Consider the following 22571-nt stretch of genomic DNA (forward strand, 5'->3'; position numbering starts at 1 on the left):
TCCCATTCAGCCCAGGGGACAAACAAATGTTCCTCAGGGAATTGCTAAGGCTAATGAGAATCCCAAGTTTTGGACAAAATTTAGGGAAATGCAGGAATTCCATGTAATGCAACCCAAGGACACACATATGCCTGAAAAGGCAAAATGTCCAAGGGACATATGGGAGAAACTACTGAAGGTCAGGAAAGGGGGAGCCTTGACCAGAAGAGAGAGAGAGAGACAGTAGAAGACCTGCATAAAGCCTTTAAGGCCAGAGTTAGAGAAGCCCTTGGCTCTGGGGAATCCAACTGGGGTGGTATTCCCTCTGTAACCCAAAGAAAGGGGGAATTGGCCACGGATTATGCAGCGAGGAAATGGGAGTTATATGTGCAGTTTGGGGGACTGGCCGGCCCTAGGAGGAATGATGAGATCTTTATAGAGCTATTAAAAGAAGGTTTTGGGCGATAACGTCAGAAGGTCTTGTGCCTGGGACTATCTGTAGGATATAATTATAAAGATATCATGAGGTGGGCTTCAGAAATCAATCACAAGAAGGCAGCATCTAAGGTGGGAGGCAGTGGCAGCAGCTGTCACAAACAGTAAAGGATGCTTTAAACTGTGGGGAGAAAAGAGCACTTCGTCAAAGAATGCAGGAATGTGGGACAGACAGGCAGCCAAGGACAGTGATACACTAACTGTAGGTCTCAATAATGGGTTTAGATTTTAAAAAGTGTGAGCCAGTATTACTTGAAGTGGCCGGAGTAATGATCCTGACTCACATTTGGGTATGTAACAACATTGAAGGCACTATCTTAGGGATGGATTTATGAAGGGAATTAGGAACTATCATAGGCCCAAAGCGGGGGGGAAGGATAATCTTGCAAACCCCCAAGTCTAAGGAGATGAAAAGTGCAGCTGTAGTTGCACCAGGAGTAACCAGAAAAGATCCATGGGAACAGCACAGACCATGGGAACTATGGTGCCAATAGGCTAGTGGCATCTGGGCCAAGCACAAACAGGATTGCAGGGAGATGGCGATGGAACCTCTCCACATTCCTGTACCAGAGCACACCCATGTAAACAAATAAACAAATAAATAAAAAGGGAAGCACAAAAAATGGTGGTGAAAATATTGAAAGATCTAGAAGAATGACAGATAGCGAGGGAGACCCAGCCCACTATGAACTCACCACTATCGCTGGTTAGGAAGCCAAATGGGTCATACTGTTTGACAATAGACTACATAGCCCTGCATGAAGTAACACCTAGGGAGTATCCCATAGTAGCTGCCCGGCGACCATCTTTAATGAGTTATCACCAGAACATAGTATCTTTATGGTATTAGACATAACCAATGGCTTTTGATTCATACCACTGGCATCGGAGTCACAGAACAAATTTTCTTTACAGTAGGGCAGAAACTATATACATGGAGTTGGCTACCACAGAAATTCCACAATCATCCGGCCACATTCCACCGAGATATGAACCAGGTGATAGGAGGAGTCCAATATGTGGCTGACCTGTTAATAACCTCCAAAACTGGCGATGGTCATGTACGAGCTCTACTAACTATACTACAAGCCCTAAGCGAGGCAGGACTGAAAGCTAGTCCCAAGGAAGCCCAAGTAGGGAAAAGACAAGTACAGTACCAGGGGTATAATATCATCCAGGGACAACGTAGTATACCCAACGACCGTTTAAGGGCCATTGAAGAAATGCCAAGACCCATGGTTGTTAGGGGAGTGAGGAAAATAATGGGATTGTTTAATTTTTGCAGGAACTTCATGGAGAGATTTGCTGAGAAGGCAGAACCTGTCCAGAGGCTGGTTAAAGGGGAACATCCACCAGGTGCCCCAGGAGAATGGGAGAGGAGCAGGAGATACCTTACAGGGATCTGAAGCAGGCCCTGGTATTGGGACTCCTGTGTATGGGAAGGCTATTCCATCTTTTGTAAGTAATGAACGTGGCTACTATAGAATAGTCTTAGCCCAGGAACATGGGGATAGGATGAGACCTGTAGCATACTTTTCTACTAAGGAATCCGCAATGACAAGTGGAATACCCACATGTATTGCAGCCATGGAGTGTGCCACATGGGCAGTTAAGGTTAGCGAACCAATAGTTGTGACAGGGAAATCATATAGTTTAACAGGCACACCATTGTGGAATTGCTCAATACAGGGAAATTGAAAACTGTATCGGATAGCAGACGAGCGACCTGGAAAGCCATCTTATTATCTGGGGATAAATCCATCTTGATAATAAAAGACAGAAGAGATAATTCAGCAGAAGGTATGTTAATGGAAGGAGAAGAATACAGCTGTGCAACAGAATTAGAAACAGATTTCTCTAGTGTGTTAAAGGGGGAGGAATTGGAAGGAGAAGAAATGACATTGTTTGTTGATTGGTCTAGACAATAATTGGATGGGAGTCTGCATACGAGATGGGCAATTGTGAATGCAGTAGGAGAAACCATATTGCAAGGAAAACTCCCAGGAGACATGTCAGCTTAAGTAGCAGAATTGGTAGCCCTCACAGAAGTGCTGAAACTAGCCATGGGGAAGATAGCCAATACGGACAGTAGATATGCCTTGGGAGTGGTACAGGACTATATGACAGTCTGGAGTAAGAGAAGTTACATCACCTCAAGCAGAGGAGTGGTACAGAATGAAGCAGTAGTGCAGGTGCTGGTGGAAGCAGCAAAACTACCTCAACCAGCAGTGGTAATTAAGGTGAAAATCCATCAGAAGGGAAGGGATCCCCTTCAAGTTGGTAATAGAATGGCCAATGAAGCAGCAGGATGAGTGGTGCCAGAGACACCCATATGTCAGGTGGCAGTGGCCACCATAGGACCAGAGGAAGTCAACATAGTTGAATTACTCAAAGATACCGCAGAGGAGGAAGTCAAGGTATGGGAACAGAGAAGAGCAGTTAAGGGAAAAGACCAGATATGGTGTGAACAAAGAACAAAGAAAAGTACAACACAGGAACAGGCCCTTCAGCCCTCCAAGCCTGCGCCGATCATATTGCCTGTCAAACTAAAACATTTTGCACTTCTGGGGTCCGTATCCCTCTATTCCTATTCTATTCATGTATTTGTCAAGCTGCCTCTTAAACACCACTATCATACCTGCTTCCACCACCTCCTCTGACAGCGAATTCCAGACACTCACTACCCTCTACATAAAAAAACTTGCCCCGCACATCTCCTCTAAAGTTTTCTCCTCTCACCTTAAATCGATGTCCCCTAGTAATTGACTCTTTCACCCTGGGAAAAAGCTTCTGACTATCTACAATGTCCATGCCACTCATAATTTTGTAAACTTCTATCAAGTCGCTCCTCAATCTTCATTGCTCTAGTGAGAACAATCCGAGTTTCTCCAACCTCTCCTCATAGCTAATAACCTCCAGACCAGGCAGCACCCCGGTAAACCTCCTCTGCACCCTCTCCAATGCCTCCATATCCTTCTGGTAATGTGGCGACCAGAATTGCACACAATATTCCAAGTGTGGCCTAACCAAGGTTCTATACAGCTGCAGCATGACTTCCCAGCTTTTATACTCAATACACCTGCCGATGAAGGCAAGCATGCCATATGCCTTCCTGACTACCTTATCCACTTGCGTTGCCACTTTCAGTGACCTGTGGACCTGTACACCCAGATCTCTCTGCCCGTCGATGCACTTAAGGGTTCTGCCATTTATTGTATAATTTCTATCTGTATTAGACCTTCCAAAATGCATTACCTCGCATTTGTCCGGATTAAACTCCATCTGCCATTTCTCCGCCCAAGTCTCCAACTGATCTATATCCCGTTGTATCCTTTGACAATCCTCTTCACTATCTGCAACTTCTCCAACCTTAGTTTCGTCTGCAAACTTACTAATTAGCCCAGTTACATTTTCCTCCAAATCATTTACGTATACTACAAACAGCAAAGGTCCCAGCACTGATCCCTGCGGAACACCACTAGTCACAGCTCTCCATTCAGAAAAGCACCCTTCCACTGCTACCCTCTGTCTTCTCTGACCAAGCCAATTCTGTATTCATCTTACCAGCTCACCTCTGATCCAGTGTGACTTTACCTTCTGTACCAGTCTGCCATGAGGGACCTTGTCAAAGGCCTTACTGAAATCCATGTAGATAACATCCACTGCCCCTCCATCATCGATCATCTTTGTCACTTTCTCGAAAAACTCGATCAAGTTAGTGAGACACAACCCCCCCTTCACAAAACCATGCTGCCTCTCACTAATATGCCCATTTGCTTCCAAATGGTAGTAAATCCTGCCACGAAGAATCTTCTCCAATAATTTCCCTACCAGTGACGTAAGGCTCACCGGCCTGGAATTTCCTGGATTATCCCTGCTACCCTTCTTAAACAATGGAACAACATTGGCCATTCTCCAGTCCTCTGGGACCTCACCTGTAGCCAGTGAGGATACAAAGATTTCTGTCAAGGCCCCAGCAATCTCCTCCCTTGCCTCCGTCAGTACTCTGGGGTAGATCCCATTTGGCCCTGGGGACTTATCCACCTTAATATTCTTCAAGACACCTAACACCTCCTCTTTTTTGATCTCAACATGATCCAGGCTATCTACACACTCTTCCCTAGACTTATCGACCGCTAAGTCCTTCTCTTTGGTGAATACTGATAAGAAGTACTCATTTAGTATCTCTCCCATTTCTTCTGGCTCCACACACAGATTCCCACCTCTGTCCCTGAGTGGGCCTACCCTTTCCCTGGCCACCCTCTTGCTTTTTACATATGTATAAAAGGCCTTGGGATTTTCCTTAATCCTGGTTGCCAATGACTTTTCATGACCCCTTTTTGCCCTACTGACTCCTTGCTTAAGTTTCTTCCTACTTTCTTTATATTCTCCACAGACTTCATCTGTTCCCAGCCTTCTATCCCTTATGAATGCTTCCCTTTTCTTTTTGACTAATCTCACAATTTCATTCGTTATCCAAGGTTTGCCTCACTTGCACCCACCAAAGAAAGAAGCAGCACTGGCGGAGAGCAGAGGTGCAGAATGGGAGTAGCCAGTGTGAAACCTCACTATAGTATATGTAAACAGCTCAGCATAATAGGACAGAAAGGAAAGATGGTGTTTGTTAGCATTTTCTCAGGCCTAGCAGTGACTAATAGGATCAATGCAGGGTCATAAGAGGCATAGGGCTAGAGAATCTGACATCTGTGGACTCCAGTGGATTCCTGGGACATATCCACAGCCGGAAGATTCAAGGTTTGGCAGCCTTAGGCCAAATGGTTTGCCTCAGGCCAAAAGGGGGGATTGTTACTTGGAATGATACTGGATTTAGTAAAGGACAGCTTCGTGTAGCTGTAATTTTGTATATAGATATATTGTTGATACTAGATAGCTTTAATAGAGTTAGATAAAGCAGAACAAAGCAGAACTTGGGAATGGAGGAAAAAATGTTCTTAGAATGAATGTTAATTGAGTTTGGGAAACATTGATGGATATGTAGGATATTCCGAGGGAGGAATTAATAGGATGCACACTGTTATGTAGGAAGCCTGTGAATTTGTGTACATGACTAAGAGCATGATCTCCTATGTACATGCCTGGGACCATATCCTCCTGTGGTTCACACATATGACTATTATTGTATGGAATGCATTTGACAGAGCCCCTTTCTCCACTTTGTGAATGTTGGTGCTCTCCCTGTGTACATTTGAATAAAGCAATCATTGAACGGTCCAAAGTCTCCAGTGAGTCTCCGTTAGAACCACTACACTATTGTGAGGGGTTTATAAACTACTTCCAGACCCAAACTGATTCTACATCTTATTCCAAGCTAATGTCATCTCTCAGTTCTGAACTAATGTCATCCTTAATTAACAGAGCTACCCCACCACCTTTTCCTAGCTTCACGTCATTCTGATATGTCAAATACACTTCAACATTCAGATCCCAGCCTTTGTCACTTTTTAATTATGTCGCTGTAATGTCTATCAGGTCATACATATTTCTCTTTACCTGTTCTGACAATTCAACCCTTTTGTTATAAATAGTGCATGCATTCAGATTTTTTGGCCTTAAACTCTATTTTTTTAACCATTTTTGCAATCTCCAGCTTTGTGTGCTGGTGCAGTTCTGTCCCTTCCTGTCACACTCTGGCATTCATTATCCAAATTGCTGCCCAGCTCTATTGCTTTTTTGTTTCCCTTTACTTTGGTATATCTCCTCTCATATGATCTCTTCCCCCATTATTTAGTTCAAAGGTCTCTCTACCAGCCTAGTTATATGATTCACCAGAATAGTGGTCCCAGCACAGTTCAGTTTTAGACCATCCCAACGATACAGCTCCCACTTTCCCCAGTACTGGCACCAATGTCTCATGAATTGAAACCCATTTCTCCCATACCAATCTTTGTGCCACACATTATCTCTCTAATCTAATTTACCCTAAGACAATTTGCTCATGGCTCAGGTAATAATCCAGAGGTTATTACCCTTGAGGGTCTGCTTTTTAATTGAGCCCCTAGTTGATCATACTCCCTCCACAGAACCCATTTCTTAGCTCTACATATGTTGTTGGTACTTACATGGACCACGACAACTGGATCTTCCCCCTCCCACTGCAAGTTCCTCTTCAGTCCTGAGCAGATGACCCAAACCCTGGCACTGGGAAGGCAACACAGCCATCTGGACTCTTGTTCTCAGTTGTAGAGAACTGTATCTATCCCCCGGAATATATTACCCCCACTACCACTACATTCTTATTTAAAACCTCACTTGAATGTTTTCCTTTACCATGGTGACATTGTCATTTTTCTCGTCCACCCTGCAGGCCCTGCTCTCATCCAAACAAGCTAAGAGAACCTCAGACCTGTTGGACAATTGCAAGGGCTGAGGCTCCTGCAGATACATGGAAACACCACCACCTCAAAATTCCCCTCCAAGCCAGTCACCATCCTGACTTGGAAATATACTGCTGTTCCTTCACTGTTGCTGGGTCAAAATCCTGGAACTCCCTTCCTAACAGTACTGTGGGTATACCTACACCACAGGCACTGTAGCGGTTCAAGAAGGCAGCTCACCACCACCTTCTCAAGGGCAACTAGGGATGGGCTAATGCTGGCCCAGCCAGCGAAGCCCACATCCCATGAATAAATAAAATAAAATAAAAAAGTTATTTATCCAGTCAACCTTAGCCAGCTCCCTCCTCGTACCTGTGTAATTGGCTTTATTTGAGTTTAAGATTCTTGTTTGTGATTGGTCTATGTCATTTTCAAATTTAATGCAGTATTCAATTGCATTATAATCACTATTTTCCAGTGGATCTTTTACTATGACATTACTAATCAACCTTGTGTCATTGCACAATACTAGATCTGAAACAGTTTTATCCCTTGTTGGTTCCAAAACATGGAACTGCCACGAAAGCATTCTACAAACTAATTTTCTAGGCCAATTTGATTGGCCCAGTCTAGATGAGGATTAAAGTCCCCCACTACTACTACATTGCCTTTGTTACAAGCTCCAATAATCTCACTTAATGCTCTGTTCAACAGTATAACTACTGGTAGGGTGCCTATATACTACTCCCATCAGTGTTTTCTGATCCTTGTTATTCTTAATCTCCACCCATACTGATTCTAGTCATGATTTTCGGAGCCAAGATTCTTTCTCACAAATGTCTTTATGTCATCCTTTATTATCACAACTGCGACTCCTCCGTTTCCATTTTGCCTATCTTTTTGAAATCTTTTTTATTTTTCAACTTTGATCACCTTGTAACCATATCTCTGTAATGGCAATTAGAGCTAAATCGATTTGTGGCATTAGTTCACCTATCTTATTGCAGATGTTCTGTGCATTCAGATAAAGTGACTTCAATGATTTTATAGTATTATTCTCAGCATGGACCTTACTCTCTGATGCATTATTACCATTAAATTCTCTGTCCCTACCTGTCCCAGTCAGCTTTTCTTTACTCACATTGATATACTTTAATATTGACTGAACTTTAATCTTTGGATTTCTAAATCTCCTTGCACCCAAACCTTCCTTCCTGTCTGATAGTTTAAAACCATTGTTCCCTACTTTGACCATATTGTTGGTACATTCTTTTGTTAGTATACTATGTCCTTTCCTCTCATACTCTGGTTGCCATGACTTATCACTACCCTGTACTTTTGCCTTGTCCTTTCTCTTTAAATCTTCAAATCTTCTCTAAAGGGAACCTTTCCCCGCAACCCTGCACCCCTCTCCCCCCACTATTTGGTTTAAAGCCCTCTCTGCTGCCCTAGTTATATGACTCACCAGGACACTGGTCCCAAAGTGGTTCAGGTGAAGACAGTCCCAGTTCTCTCTTTCCCCAGTACTGATGCCAGTGCCCCGTGAATTGAAACCCATTTCTTCCACACCGATCTTTGACCCATGCATTCAACCTTCTGATCTCATTTATTCTATGCCAATTTGCTCATGGCTCAGGTAGTAATCCAGAGGTTATTGCCTTTCTTGTTCTACTTTTTAATTTATCCCCTAGCTGCTCATACTCCCCTAGCAGAACCCCTTTCTTAGCCCTACCTACATCGTTGGCACCCACATGCACCATGACAGCTGGACCCTTCCTCTCTCACTCCAAGTGCTTTTGAGGAGATGTCCTTGACCCTGGCTTGAAGGGCCGAATGGCCTACTCCTGCTCCTAGTTTCTATGTTTCTATACCGAGGGATCAAAACAGCAGAAGCCTTACAGGAGTATAGGAAGTGCAGGGGGTTACTTAAAAAAGAAATTAGGAGAGCAGAGAGGGGACATGAAAAAACACTGGCGGGTAAAATAAAGGAAAATCCAAAGGTGTTTTATTAGTATATTAGGTGAAAGAGGATAACCAGGAAAAGAGTAGGGCCCATTAGAGACCAAAGTGGCAATCTGTGTGAGGAGCCGGAAGATGTAGATGTGATTTTAAACGAGTACTTTGCATCTGTATTCACGAAAGAGAAGGACAACGTAGGTGTAGAAATCGGGGAGGAGGACTGTGATATACTTGAACAAATTAGCATTGAGGTGGAGGAGGTGCTAGAGGTTTTAGCGGCCTTAAAAGTAGATAAATACCCAGGCCCAGATGAGTTGTATCCCAGGCTGCTGTGGGAGGCAAGGGAGGAGATTGCAAGGATGCTGGCACTAATTTTCAAATCCTCTTTGGCCACAGGAGTGGTGCCAGAGGACTGGAGGACAGCTAATATGGTACCATTATTCAAGAAAGGTGGTAGGGATAAACCAGGGAACTATAGGCCAGTGAGTCTAATATCAATGGTAGGGAAACTTTTGGAAAAATTCAGAGGGACAGAATTAATCTCCACTTGGAGAGGCAATGATTGATCAAGAATAGTTAGCATGGCTTTTTCAGGGGGAGATCATGTCTAACAAATTTGATTGAATTTTTTGAGGAGGTGACTAGGTATGTAGATGAGGGTAGTGCACTTGATGTAGTCTGCATGGACTTCAGGTAAGGCTTTTGAGAAGGTCTCGCATGGGAGACTGGTCAAGAAGGTAAGAGCCTATGGGATCCAGGGCAATTTGGCAAATTAGATCCAAAATTGGCTTAGTGGCAGGAGGCAGGGGTGAGGGTCGAAGGTTGTTTTTGTGACTGGAAGCCTGTGTCCAATGGTGTACCGCAGGGTTCGATGCTGGGTCCCTTGCTGTTTGTAGTGTACATTAATAGTCTAGACATGAATGTAGGAGGTATGATTAGTAAGTTCGTAGATGACATGAAAATTAGTGGTGTGGTAAATAGTGAGGAGGAAAGTCTTAGACTACGGGAGGATAATAGACAAGCTGGTCAGATGGGCAGAGCAGTGGCAAATGGAATTTAATCCTGAAAAGTGTGAGGTGATGCATTTTGGGAGGCCTAACAAGGCAAGGATATACACGATGAATGGTAGGACCCTAGGAAGTACAAAGGATCAGAGGAACCTTGATGTGCATGTCCATAGATCCTAACAGGTAGATAAGGTGGTTAAGAATGCATATGGGATACTTGCCTTTATTAGTCGAGGCATTGAGTACAAGAGCAGGGGGGGTATGATGAAGCTGTATAAAACGCTAGTTGGCCACATCTGGGGTATTGTGTGCAGTTCTGGTCACCACATTATAGGAAGGATGTGATTGCACCAGAGAGGGTGCAGAAGAGATTCACCAGTATGTTGCCTGGGCTGGAGCATTTCAGCTATGAATAGAGACTAGATAGGCTGGAGTTGTTTTCCTTAGAACAGAGAAGGCTGAGGAGGAACCTGATTGAGGTGTACAAAATTATGAGGGGCATAGATAAGATAGATAGGAAGAAACTTTTCCCTTTAGTGGAGGGGTCAATAACCAGGGGGCATAGACTTAAGGTAAGGGGCAGGAGGTTTAGAGGGGATTTGAGGAAAAAAAATTTCACCCAGAGGGTGGGGGGTATATAGAACTCACTGCCTCAAAGGGTGGTAGAGGCGGGAACCCTCACAACATTTGAGAAATATTTAGATAAACACTTGAAACACCATAGCATGCAAGGCTATGGGCAAGTGCTGGAAAATGGGATTAGATTAGATAGGGGCTTGATGACAGGCGTGGACATGATGGGCCAAAGGGCCACTTTCCATGCTGTTAAACTCTATGAACTGTCTTGCAAGTTCTTTCACCTCTCCTGAGCAATATTTTTTTCTGATTGAATACTAATGTAACCAGCAGTTCAGCCAAAGGTTACACAACTGTGGCCTAGAGAACTAAACATACCAGGCAACAGGGAGGGGATATAAATCTAGATTCATCTCTTTGTAATGCAACATGCCATTTCCTGGGCAATGCTGATTGCTTAGTTTCTTTCTGGTTTTCATTTCCATCAGAAAGCGATATATTAAACTTTCTTTGGAATGGATTTAGATACAGAACAACAACCATTCTTTATTTTGAGTTATCGCTTTCACATTTCTCTTCTGTCTGGTGTTTTCCTTATGAATGGTACTCACATGACCTGAATTCCCCCAGTACTCCCGCTCCTGGTCTTTCCATACATTGCTCAAATCTGATTTACAGCCTTCCATCATAACTAGAATACACTACAGCAAACATCACCTGCAGGGAGAAAATAGGTCTCTTCCAAAGCCACTGTTGCTACAGTAGCTGAAGTGTGCATGAGAGTTATCAGAATAACTCAATCTCTGATGCTTATTAACCAAGGATACAACAAAACAATCTGCATTTACGTAGTGCCTTTCATGTAGAAAATTACCCCAGAGCACCACACCTGGTTGCTCCGACAGCCCTGCTGATGTTGTGGTCTTTTGCTTGATGGAAGTAGTGTGTGTGATTCCGTGGCATCTGTTTGTAATTTCTCCTCATTTTACCGTGGATGTGTTATCTCTTGTTGGGACTTCCACAAAAGTTGGTCGCCACGTGAGGGCATGCAGTGTCAAACTAGAGACGAGGTGCTGCGGGGGTTGGGCAAAGGGGGTGGGGAGGCCAGAGGATTGAAAGGAAGGCGGTCTCGTTTGACCTTAGTGGCCATTCTTGTACGGTGAACTTCAGGAAGCTGTTCGACCTATGAGGGAAACATAGAAAAGCTGACTACCTTTTTCAGACCTATTTCCTCATGGGGAATTAAGGTCAGTTGTAGCTCATCAATTGTAGCAGCCCAACACTTACTCCAACTGAGATTAACTAACTCAGTACAGATCGAAAATCATAGCTGGGATCTTTTGGTCTGTATAATTTAGTGCTGGAATTAGTGGTTTGTCAGCCCATTAGAAAGGGAGCTCTCCCATAGCCTTTGGCTTGAACAATAATTTTACATGGTCACCTGTCAAGGTTTTAAAGGCACCGGAAAGAAATTCTTCAGTGGCTCCATTGGTTCCTTTTCAGTCACGATGGAGACTGATGGAACTCTGCACAAAATTCCAGTCTAACTGCCCAAAATCATGAAGCTGCAGTTAATGGAACTGGATGGATAATGGCATCTGACCGATTTTAAACTGGACAAGCTGTGATTTGTATCTGCTTTGAAGTGCTTTCTTAATAATGATTTTCAATATCAGTCAAGCAGGGATTCGGAATCAAAGATGAGATATTGTTGCATTCGGTCCTCTGCAGGGCCGTACAAGCTGTTCTTTCAATTTTATAAAATCAAAATACTGCAGATGCTGGAAATCTGAAATTAGAAAAAACAGAACATGCTGGAAACAACTCAGCAGGTCTGGCAGCATCTATGGAAAGCGTAACAGAGTTCAAGTTTCAGGTCGATGACTCTTTGATGGAAGATTGTTTTCAAATTTTGTTGTTTTCAACAATGATGGATTGCCAAGAACAGCCCCTTGCCTTGAGTTCAGAGGAGCAGAAATACCTATGCCAAAGTGTACTTAAATGCTGATAATGTAGAACATATGTAAATTCACCTTTGTTATGCTTGTGCATCAAAACTATCATTCCACAGGAGCAGCAGGGGATTCTGGTAACTGCAAAAATGACAGCAGTAGGTAAGAGAGAGGAAAGTTGTGTGTTTCAGGGCAACAGGAACAGCCTAACAATCAATGGAAGTCTGTGCATTGTTTGAGGAACTACGTCCTGAAGAAAACTATCATGGCAGATCACCTTTAGAAAGTGCCTGTTATTGCCACAGCATCATATTCTCTAACTTGTGTATATCGGCCAAGAGCTGTGCAAAAAGAATGACTCCATTACACTTAAGGCTAGCTTCCTCAAAAGGGCAGGTAAGCAGATGGATAATATTATCATACCGATGAGGGAACGGGATCGCAGGTTACAATGGATGATGGAGTCTGTCTGAACTTCATTCAGCGTGTCTCAAAAAAAAAATTCCATCCAGATAGAACAAGATTATATGGCCTGATACATTTTAAATACATTTAGTGTGACTTTCTATTGACATCATTTAAGGCATCAGCCAGAAAGAAAGACATTTCAAGCCTGAAGTGACAACAGGAACATTTCACCCTAATGTTCTTTTCCATAGAGAAATACCTCATGTGAATCTTTTGGGAATAGCTATGCTCAAAAAATGAAGTGGAGTTATATAAAGTATCAGTTCCTCACATTAGTGGCTATAATTCTGTTTAAGCTTTGAATACAGATTATTTTAAATAGGTTTTGTAAAGACTTGAGTCACTGTTGTGACATCTTAATGATGAGGTAGATATGTGAATGTTAAACAATAGGGAGCATCAGGTAACAAATGTATGCCTGGGACTGACCTAAAGGAGATAAAAGTAAGCAGTGAGCTGTGGGAAGTGTAGAGGTAGGTACATTTACACTACAGGAGTACAGCTAACTAGTCTCTCTCCATTAGGCTGCATTCCATACAAGTTTGTAATTCTGTACAAACCCTAGGTTCCAGGAGCTAAGCTGTTAGGGAAAGGGAAATGGTTTCAGTAATGCAAATGTCCCACCTATAAGCTCTCTGCTGGGGATCCACATGAATGTTGAGTCCAGTGTTTCCACAGAGGCTGTTACCCATGAGTGTAAAAGTGACAGAGGATAATATGAAGCTCGCCCACCTAGAAATTAAAAATTGGCTGGTGGAATGCACTCAGGTCAAGCAATGAATGTGGGCAGGCCAAGGATAGTCCAGGTCCTTGTAATAACCTTGTTATCATTTCTTCTCATGAGAATAACCCATGTGGAACATTTGCTTCTGATGCTGAACATTATTTATATTGGGGAGCAGCAAACATTATCTAAAAGCAGAATACTGCGGATGCTGAAAATCTGAAAATGCTGAAAATAGTAGGTCAGACAGCATCTGTGTAGAGGGAAACAGAGTTGACATTTCAAGTCAATGACCTTTCATCAAAACTGGGAATAGTTAGAAATGTAAAAGGTTTTGAGCAAGGGGAGGGTAGGTAAAGAGACAAAAGGAAGGTCTGTGGAAGACAGGGGAGATTAAATGGTTAATCTTACAGGGCCAAAGGGAATGGCGATGAGGTGTGTGTGTGTGTGTGCGTCCATGACTAAACTCCGGGAAGGTTAGTAAAGACACCTTGTCTGTGGGAACTGAGAGATGAATGGTATAGGAGCTAGATGCATGCATTTGCAATGAAAGTCTATGGTGAAGTTGGAATTACAAGTAAATAGGTTGGGTTTTAAAATTTGCATTAGGTGATAGGTAGGAGCGTCACTTTTTAGCTGATAAATTTCAAAGGGAGTTTAAGGGACTTTGCAACTTACAAAGGTTTCATAAGTAAACAAGGGAAGGTTATTAAATTTTATTCCACCCAAAAGTAGAGGCAATAGGAAGACATGAAAGATTTTTATATTTTGGAAATATTGAGTTCAAAGAGGCATTTAGGACAATGGAATCTAAGATGAAAGGAAAAAGAGATATTTAAGGAAAGATGTTTAGTTGGGTTGCGATGTCCTGAGACTAGATCAGTGCTGGGGGAAGGTGAGAAAAGTTGTGAATTTCAAGCAACCACCCAGTTTCAAGCCAGAAAATCTTTGTTTTCTGAAAGTATTCTGTTTCTGAACCTTTCTTTTGAATTTCTTTTGAACAGGATTCTATGCTTCTGGGATCAGTAGTTTTCCTCTTCATTTTCGAAACACAAATAATAAAGGTTATGATCAGAAAGACAAGTTTCCCTCTGGGATTTGGCATGCTCAGCGAATAACATCAGCTGCAGTCGTTACACAAGAAAAGAAACAAAATATCTGTCTAGAGCAGGTCTGCTGCCTTCTGAAAGCAAAAATAAGAGAAAAAATGGAATGTGCAAAGAAATTAAGGAACCGAAATGGGGCCCAGGGATTACAATCTGAATTGTTGAACTCGGTATTGAATCTGGAAGGCTATAAAGTGCCGAATCGAAAGATGAGGTTCCCCGACCTCATTGACCTGAAATGTTAACTTTGTTTCTCTCTCCATAGTAAAGATTATCCCCTTTTGGAGCCCAGCATCAGACATTCCTGGGTCATACTTTTGATGGTTGTGTCCAGTGAATTTTTCTCCAGCTTATTTCTTCTCTACCTCAATGCACCTTGATTCCAGCCTAAAAGAAGCCTCCTTTACTGTGTCTGTGAGGCTTTATTACTCATTGTACCAGACATCCTTATGCAATTCTGAAAGTGACTACCAATGACGCTTAATCCAGGGAGGTTTCTGTGACGCCAGTGCGTACATAAAAAAAACTCACTTGAGGCTGCTTTAAGTTATTTCACACAGGAGCCTTCCAGATGGCAGAAGAGATTTTCATCAATCAGTATGGGCTAGATTTGAATGCAAAATCCCAGAAGTGAAAGGAGACCATTCTGACCCACTTTGCATCCCAGTCCCTGCTATTTATTTGAAACTATTTTTTAATTGGTCCCTTAATACATCTCAGAACAAAATGAGATTTTTGTTGGCTTGTCATGAATGTCCCATCTGTGCACCACAAAAACAACGGTTATGCCAACTATTAATAGTGCAAGAGGAGCCACATACCATTCCAATATACACTATTATAGAAAGGGAATTGATATCATTTTTAATGTATATTTTTGTAGTCTCAACCAGTTGGTGTTGATGATTGAAATGAGAGTTTTCCGTTAATTTTTTCTCCAAAAAATATTTTACAAATGTACCACAAAGCACAAACATATGAAAATTAAGGCCCATATGTTCATTCAATGACACACAACTACTTTGTTACAAGGAAGTAACAGTTTTTCATTATATTGTGATAACGGTCCGTTAAAGTCTGCGTTGGTGTTAAGGGCAAATCATGTTCAAATAGCTTGCTTGAGTTTTTCATGAGATAACAGAGAGGGTTGATGAGGGTAATGCTATTTTGATATGGTGTAAATGGACTTCCAAAAGGCATTTGATAAAGTGCTGCACAACAGACTTGTGAGCAAAGTTAAAATTCATGGAATAAAAGGGATAGTAGCATCAAGGATGGGAAATTGTTGAGTGACAGGAAACAGAGTGTTGTGGTCAACTGTTGTTTTTCAGACTGGAAGAAAGTTTATAGTGGAGTTCCCCAGGGATCAGTGTTAGGAGCCCTGCTCTTCATGACGTTTATATTAATGATCTAGACCTTGGTATACAGGACACAATTTGAAAATTTGCAGCTAACACAAAACTTGGAAGTATTGTGAATCATGAGAAGGATAGAGTAGAGCTTCAAAAGGACATAGGCTGGTGGAATGGGCGGGCAAGTGGCAGATGAAATTAAATGCAGAAAAGTGTGAAATCCTTCATTTTGGTAGGAAGAATACAGAGACACAATATAAAATAAATGGAGGTACAGGAGCAGAGGGACCCAGGTGTATATGTGCATAAACAATTGAACATGGTAGGACTGGTTGAGAGTGCAGTTAATAAAGCATATAGTGTCCTGGGCTTAATAAATGGGGGCATATAGTACAAAAGTAAGGAAGTTATGTTAAACATATATAAAACACCGGTTCTGCCTCAACTGGAGTATTGCTTCCACTTCTGGACTTTAGAAAGGATTTGAAGACATTAGAGAGGGTACAGTAAAGAATTAGAGAATGGCTCCAAGGATGTGTAACTTTAGTTGCATAGAAGCATGGGAGAAGCTGGGGCTGAGCTCCTTGGAGAAGAGAAGGCGAAGAGGAGATTTGATAGAAGTATTCAAAATCATGAGAGGTTTGGACAGAGTAGATAGGGAAAAACTGTTCCCATTGGTGGAAGGAATAAAAACTAGAGAGCACAGATTTTAGGTAATCGGCAAAAGAAGCAATGGTGACATGAGGAGAAACTTGTTCCAGCAGCGATGGGTTAGGATCCGGCATACACTGCCAAGAGTGTGTGGTGGAGGCAGGGTCAACTGAGGCATTCAAAAGGGAATTGGATCATTATCTGAGACAGAAAAAACTGCAAGGCTATGGGGAAAAGGCAGGGGAGTGGCACTAGGCAAATTGCTCCTTCAGAAAGTCAGCACTGGCATGACAGGCCAAATGGCCTCCTTTTGTGCTGTAACCATTCTATGGTTCTATGATAAACAAGTGACGTGAAATTTTACCCCTATGTTCAATACCTTGAAGTTGCTCTTTTTTCTCCCTGCCCTCAGTTTCCTTCACTCCTCTCCTGAATGCACATACATTGGAGCTCATGATTATTTGCTCTACATGTGTTTATAAAAGACTTGTATTTATATAGCACTTTTCATTATCTCAGGGAAGCACCGTGTTTTACAACCAATGAAGTGCTTTTTGAAGTGTAGTTACTGTCGTAAGGTAGGAAATGTGGTGGGAAAATTGCATACAACAAGGTTCCTTAAACCGCAATGAGATAATGAACAGATAATTTGTTTTAGTGCTATTGGATGAAGGATTTAACCAAGTCAATTGGGGGTGTACACTCTGGTTTTTCTTTAAAGTACCATGGGATTTTTTACATCTCCTTGAGGGCAGACAAGGCCTCATCTGTGCTCCTTCAGTATTGCACTGAAGTGACAGCCTAGATTTTGTGTTAAAGTCTCTGGAGTGAATCTTAAATCCACAAGCTCTGACCTCGAAATGTGATTGCTATCACTGAATCATAGTGGAAACTGTGGTCTGGATTTTTATCTTCGAGGTGGGTAGCAGGAGCCGGGAAAATTCCCGGCTCGGCCCACCCACCTCTGGAGAAAGTGCACATCAATGTGGGATCTTCATTGCTTGGAGGGGGGTGGGTGGGGGGTGGTTGCAGTGGCAGGCGCGAGCTGGAGTCAGGCCAGCTGACTCAGGAAGAAGTACAGAGGCAGCTACAGGGGCTGCCGGGTGCGGAAGCGGGATGTTTAAAAGGCCCGCCTCAGTGCCGTGGGTCTTTGTCCCAGTGAAAAAAAGACACAAAGGCACTCCAGCCCTCACCGCTCACACCCCTTTCACCCTCCAAACATTCCACATGTCCCATCCATGCCTTCTCAAGCCCCCCACTCACCCCCTCAGGCCCCTCATGCCCACTATGCCAAGCTCTGCCCTTCCACCTAGCCCCTCAGGCCCCTCAAGCTCCCTATGCCAAGCCCTGGCAATTCCATGCCCATTGACACATTGTACTCTTTCTAGAAGCAATGAACACCACAACATAAAGTGGGATGTGTAAAAGAAACCTTTGAAAGAATGTAACCCGCTGATCACTTACCTGAAATGTCTGGACAAGCTAATAAAAGTGCCAATGATCCAGACCCTTTGAAGTCTCAAAAACCCTTGAAAGTAATGAACTTGCTCAAGAAACTTGTAAAATTGAGGGCAGAGATCAGAGAGCCTGAGTTGTCAATCAAGCAATGTTTCCTCTGGGGAGCATGTGTTCTGTATTTCTAATAGATGTTTTGGCTCTCAGCCAAGCATACATAATGGCTGAGAGCCCTGACATCTATTGGAATAAAAGAACATCTGCCCCCCCAGAGGAAGCATTGTTTGATTGACAGCTCAGACTCCGCAGTCAATTTCACAATTTTTGGTTACCGAAGTAAAGTACTGTCAAGTGTTTGTGGTTTGTGTCTTTTGAAACTTCTAATGGCCTGGATGATTGGTGCTTTTATTTGCTTGTCCAGACATTTCTTTCAAGCATGGGCAAAGGGATTAAAGGATTACATTTTTTCAAAGATTTTTTTTACACATTCAACTTTACACTGTGGTGTTCATTGGTTCTAGAAGGTGCACAGTGGGTCAATGGGCATGGAAGTTCCAGAGCTTGGCATATGGTCATGAGGGGACATGAGGTTGGTGGAAGGGAAGATCATGGCTTCGGGGGTATGAGGGGACATGGAGGTGAGCGGGGGGCAAGACTTGGCATTTGGGGCATAAGGGTGGTCTTTTGAACTTGCCTTTTAAAAAATGTCCGCTCAAGCACCCTAGGGTTCATGACTCCTCTAAAGAGCCATGAGCCACAACTAATTAAAAACCTGGCCTGACTCCATGAAAATTGTGGAGAAATAGGAGATACCCAACTCCACAATGGAGCCAGCCAGGTCGCGAGTGCCGGATAGGGACTTCTGATAGGAAGCAGCTCATACCCCAAAAATTGCACAGCCTAGGAATGGGGATGGGAATCCCGAAATTGGCCCACCATTCCTAAAGGGCTTCCAAGTCAACCCGACTTGGTGAAAATCTAGGCCTGTGAGTCACTTGTAGGCCTCGCCTTCCCTGCTTTGCCAACTCAATTTTTTTTTTGAAGTGGTTATGTGCTCCCAAAGGATAATGCTGTGAACTTACAATGTTCAAGTCATGTAGACAAAGTTGGCTGATACAGATTACAGTTAATTAAAGCAGATTGAGACTGGGCCTGGTTTGGCAGCCTCAGCAGAAACAAACATGCTGCCCAAGAAAATTACTGAAGTCACATTGAAGTGTCAGAAATCTCAGTCTCTGATTACACGTCAGGCTACAGTCATCTTAAAAGAAAATTCAAGAAACATTTAATTAAATCAGAACCAATGAACACTAGTTTAATAATAAAACTGAGAACAAGACAACCTTCCAAATGTCTCGGATAAAGCCTGTACGTGTCAGATGTCAGTCCAATTTTTTTTAATTACGAATAGGTTAGGAGTTACAATTCCTGTACAGACCGAAGAAATTTGAACATCTAGTGGCTGACTGAAAGCATCACATGACAAGATTTCAAGTTCAAGGCCGGAATTCACAGCAGGTTCCCTTGCAGTGGGGCCTGCGAGCCATTGAAACCTCTATTCACATTGGTGGGACTGGAAGATCCTACCAGTGGAGGTGCTAGAAAATTCCAGCCTAAGAGTGTTACTTTAACAAAAAACTAAAAGCAATATTGGCTACACACTATTTCAGTAGCCCACTTATACTCTAAACTACAGAAAAGTTTCCCGATTTAACTACTAAAATGACTAAATACTCTCCTCCACAGTTATACTTTATATTTATATTCTCCTTTTTTAAGGAAGAATGTAAAATGTATTAGAAGCAGTTCAGAGAAGGTTTACTAAAATAATACCAGGAACGGGCAGGTTATCTTATGAGGAAAGATTGGACAGGCTAGGCTTGTATCCGATGGAGTTTAGATGACTAAGAGGCGGCTTGATTGAAATATATAAGATCCTGAGGGGTCTTGACAGGGTGGATGTGGTGAGGATGTTTCCTCTTGTGGGAGAACCTAGAACTAGGGGTCACTGTTTAAAAATAAGGGGTCACCCATTTAAGGCAGAGGTGAGAAGAATTTTTTTCTCCCAGAGGCTAGTGAGTCTTTGCAATTCCCTTCCTCAAAAGGCAGTGGAAGCAGAGTCTTTGAATGTTTTCAAGGTAGAGGTAGATAGATTTTTGATAAAAGGGAGTGAAGGATTACTGGGAGCAGGTGAGAGGTTACAGTCAGATCTGTCATGATCTTATTGGATGGTGCAGCAGACTCGAAGGGCTAAGTCTATACGACAGTGGATTTCTATGGCCTGTTCCCCACTCACAGCCCATCTTCATGCGAGGTGAATCACAAGGGCCTTGTAGCCATGCAGAAAGGCTGATCAACTATCTTCTAAACCCCCAACTCCATTCTTGGAATTAAATATAACCATTTACAAAACCTGATATTCCTAAAACCTCCCTATGAGGCTTGGAGATTAGCAGTACATCCACTGTCAACACAGCTGTTCTGGTCATTGTTTACAGGTATTGTTTACCCTCTTCCCAGTAACACAACCTGGACCCCCCTTTAACCTTTAACAACCAAGCCACCCAAGCTTGTTGTTGGGCAGAGTTCAGAACAGGTCACATGACCCCCTTCATTCTTCCATTTTACCCTAAATTAAAGAGACAGTCCCAAACATAACAATGGGCAGAATTTTTCAGTCGGCATGCGGGGGTGGGGTGGGCCTGACACACTGACGCATAAAATGATGTGCAATGAAATCGGGTGTGCGCCCCGACATCATCATTTTGCGATGTTTCGTTCGGCAGGTGTGCGCCAGTGTTGGCTGCGCGCCCGCGATATGTAAATGGCCTATTAAGGCCATTAAGAAATTAATTCATGTAATTAGTAACGCTGCCCGTCCAACCTCACGGATGGTGGGCAGGCAAAAAGTTCAAGCGGCCTTCGTGTTTTTAGAAAACCTCATTCATGAGCGGGATGAGGTTTGCTAAAGCTTTTATTCAATAAATAAATTTTTTCTCATAAATATAAAAACATGTCCCATCTCATGTGACACAGTCACATGAGGGGACATATTTAAATCAATTTATAAACCTTTTATGTAATAATTTCAATATCGATTCAATCTCCCTGAGGCAGCTCCGTGCCTCAGGGAGATTGAAGCACGTGTGAAAGAGCGTTGGCCCTGACTCACCCTCCTCCCCCCGCCCGCACAGGTAGCGCTGAGCACTACCGGCTGTGTATTATGCTGGGTGGGCCTTAATTGGCCTGCCTGCATAAAATGGCAGCACGGAGCTGACTGCCCCCACCGGCAGCCACCGAGCCCGCCCGCCATATGAAAAATCCTGCCCAATCTTACAAACTTCATATTTATAATGAGCAGAAATGATAGCAAATTGAGTTTCGTATCCTGAGATTGTTTACAATTCTGTTTTGGTTCGACTGCAGTTACATATTAGTTAAATGTAATTCTTAAACGCTGAAATTAAGGTAACGTTACCTAAAATGACTTTTATTTCTGAAGATCTATGATCCAAACCTATGGGATCTTGGAATTTTAATAAATATTTGTGCAAAGTGCATTTCCTTCATTCATCACATGGGTTAAACTGAAGCCCTCAAGAAGTCCCAATGGCTCAGCTGCATCATCAATTTCCAAAGGTACTTTATGAAAAGAACTGAAGGGCAGAATAAGACCATAAGACGTAGGAGCAGAAGTAGGCCATTCGGCCCATCGAGTCTCTGCCATTCAATGAGATCATGGCTGATATAATAATCCTTAACTTCACTTTCCTGCCTTTTCTTCTTAACCTTTGATTCCCTTACTGATTAAAAATCTGTCTATCTCAGCCTTGAATATATTTAACGACCCAGCCTCTATAGCCCTCTGAGGTACAGAATTCTGCAGATTCATTACCCTCTGAGAGAAGAAATTCCTCCTCATCTCTGTTTTAAATGGGCGCCCCCTTACTCTGAGATTATGCCCTCTGGCCTAGACTCTCCCACAAGGGGAAACAGCCTCTCAGCATCTACCCTGTCAAGTCCCCTAAGAATCTTATATGTTTCAACAAGGTCGCCTCTCATTCTTCTAAATTCCAATGAGTACAGGCCCAACCTACCCAACCTCTCCTCATAAAAAAATCCCTCCATCCACGGGATCAACCTAATGAACTTTCTCTGGACTGCCTCCAGTGCCAATATATCTTCCCTCAGATAAGGGGACCAAAACTGTTCACAGTATTCTAGGTGTGGTGCCCTGTATAGTTTTAGCAAGACTTCCCTATTTTTACACTCCATTCGCTTTGAAATAAAGGCCCACATTCCATTTGCCTTCCCAATTACTTGTTGAACTTGTATGTTAGCTTTTTGGGATTCATGCACACAGACTCCCAAATCCCTCTGTGCTGCAGCCTTCTGCAGTCTTTCTCCATTTAAATAATATTCAGTCCCTCTATTCTTCCTGCCAAAGTGCATAACCTCACATTTTCCCACATTATATTCCATCTGCCAAGTTTTTGCCCACTCACTTAATCT

Source organism: Cetorhinus maximus, chromosome 10, assembly GCF_964194155.1.
Source record: "Cetorhinus maximus chromosome 10, sCetMax3.hap1.1, whole genome shotgun sequence".
Classification (NCBI taxonomy): Eukaryota; Metazoa; Chordata; class Chondrichthyes; order Lamniformes; family Cetorhinidae; genus Cetorhinus; species Cetorhinus maximus.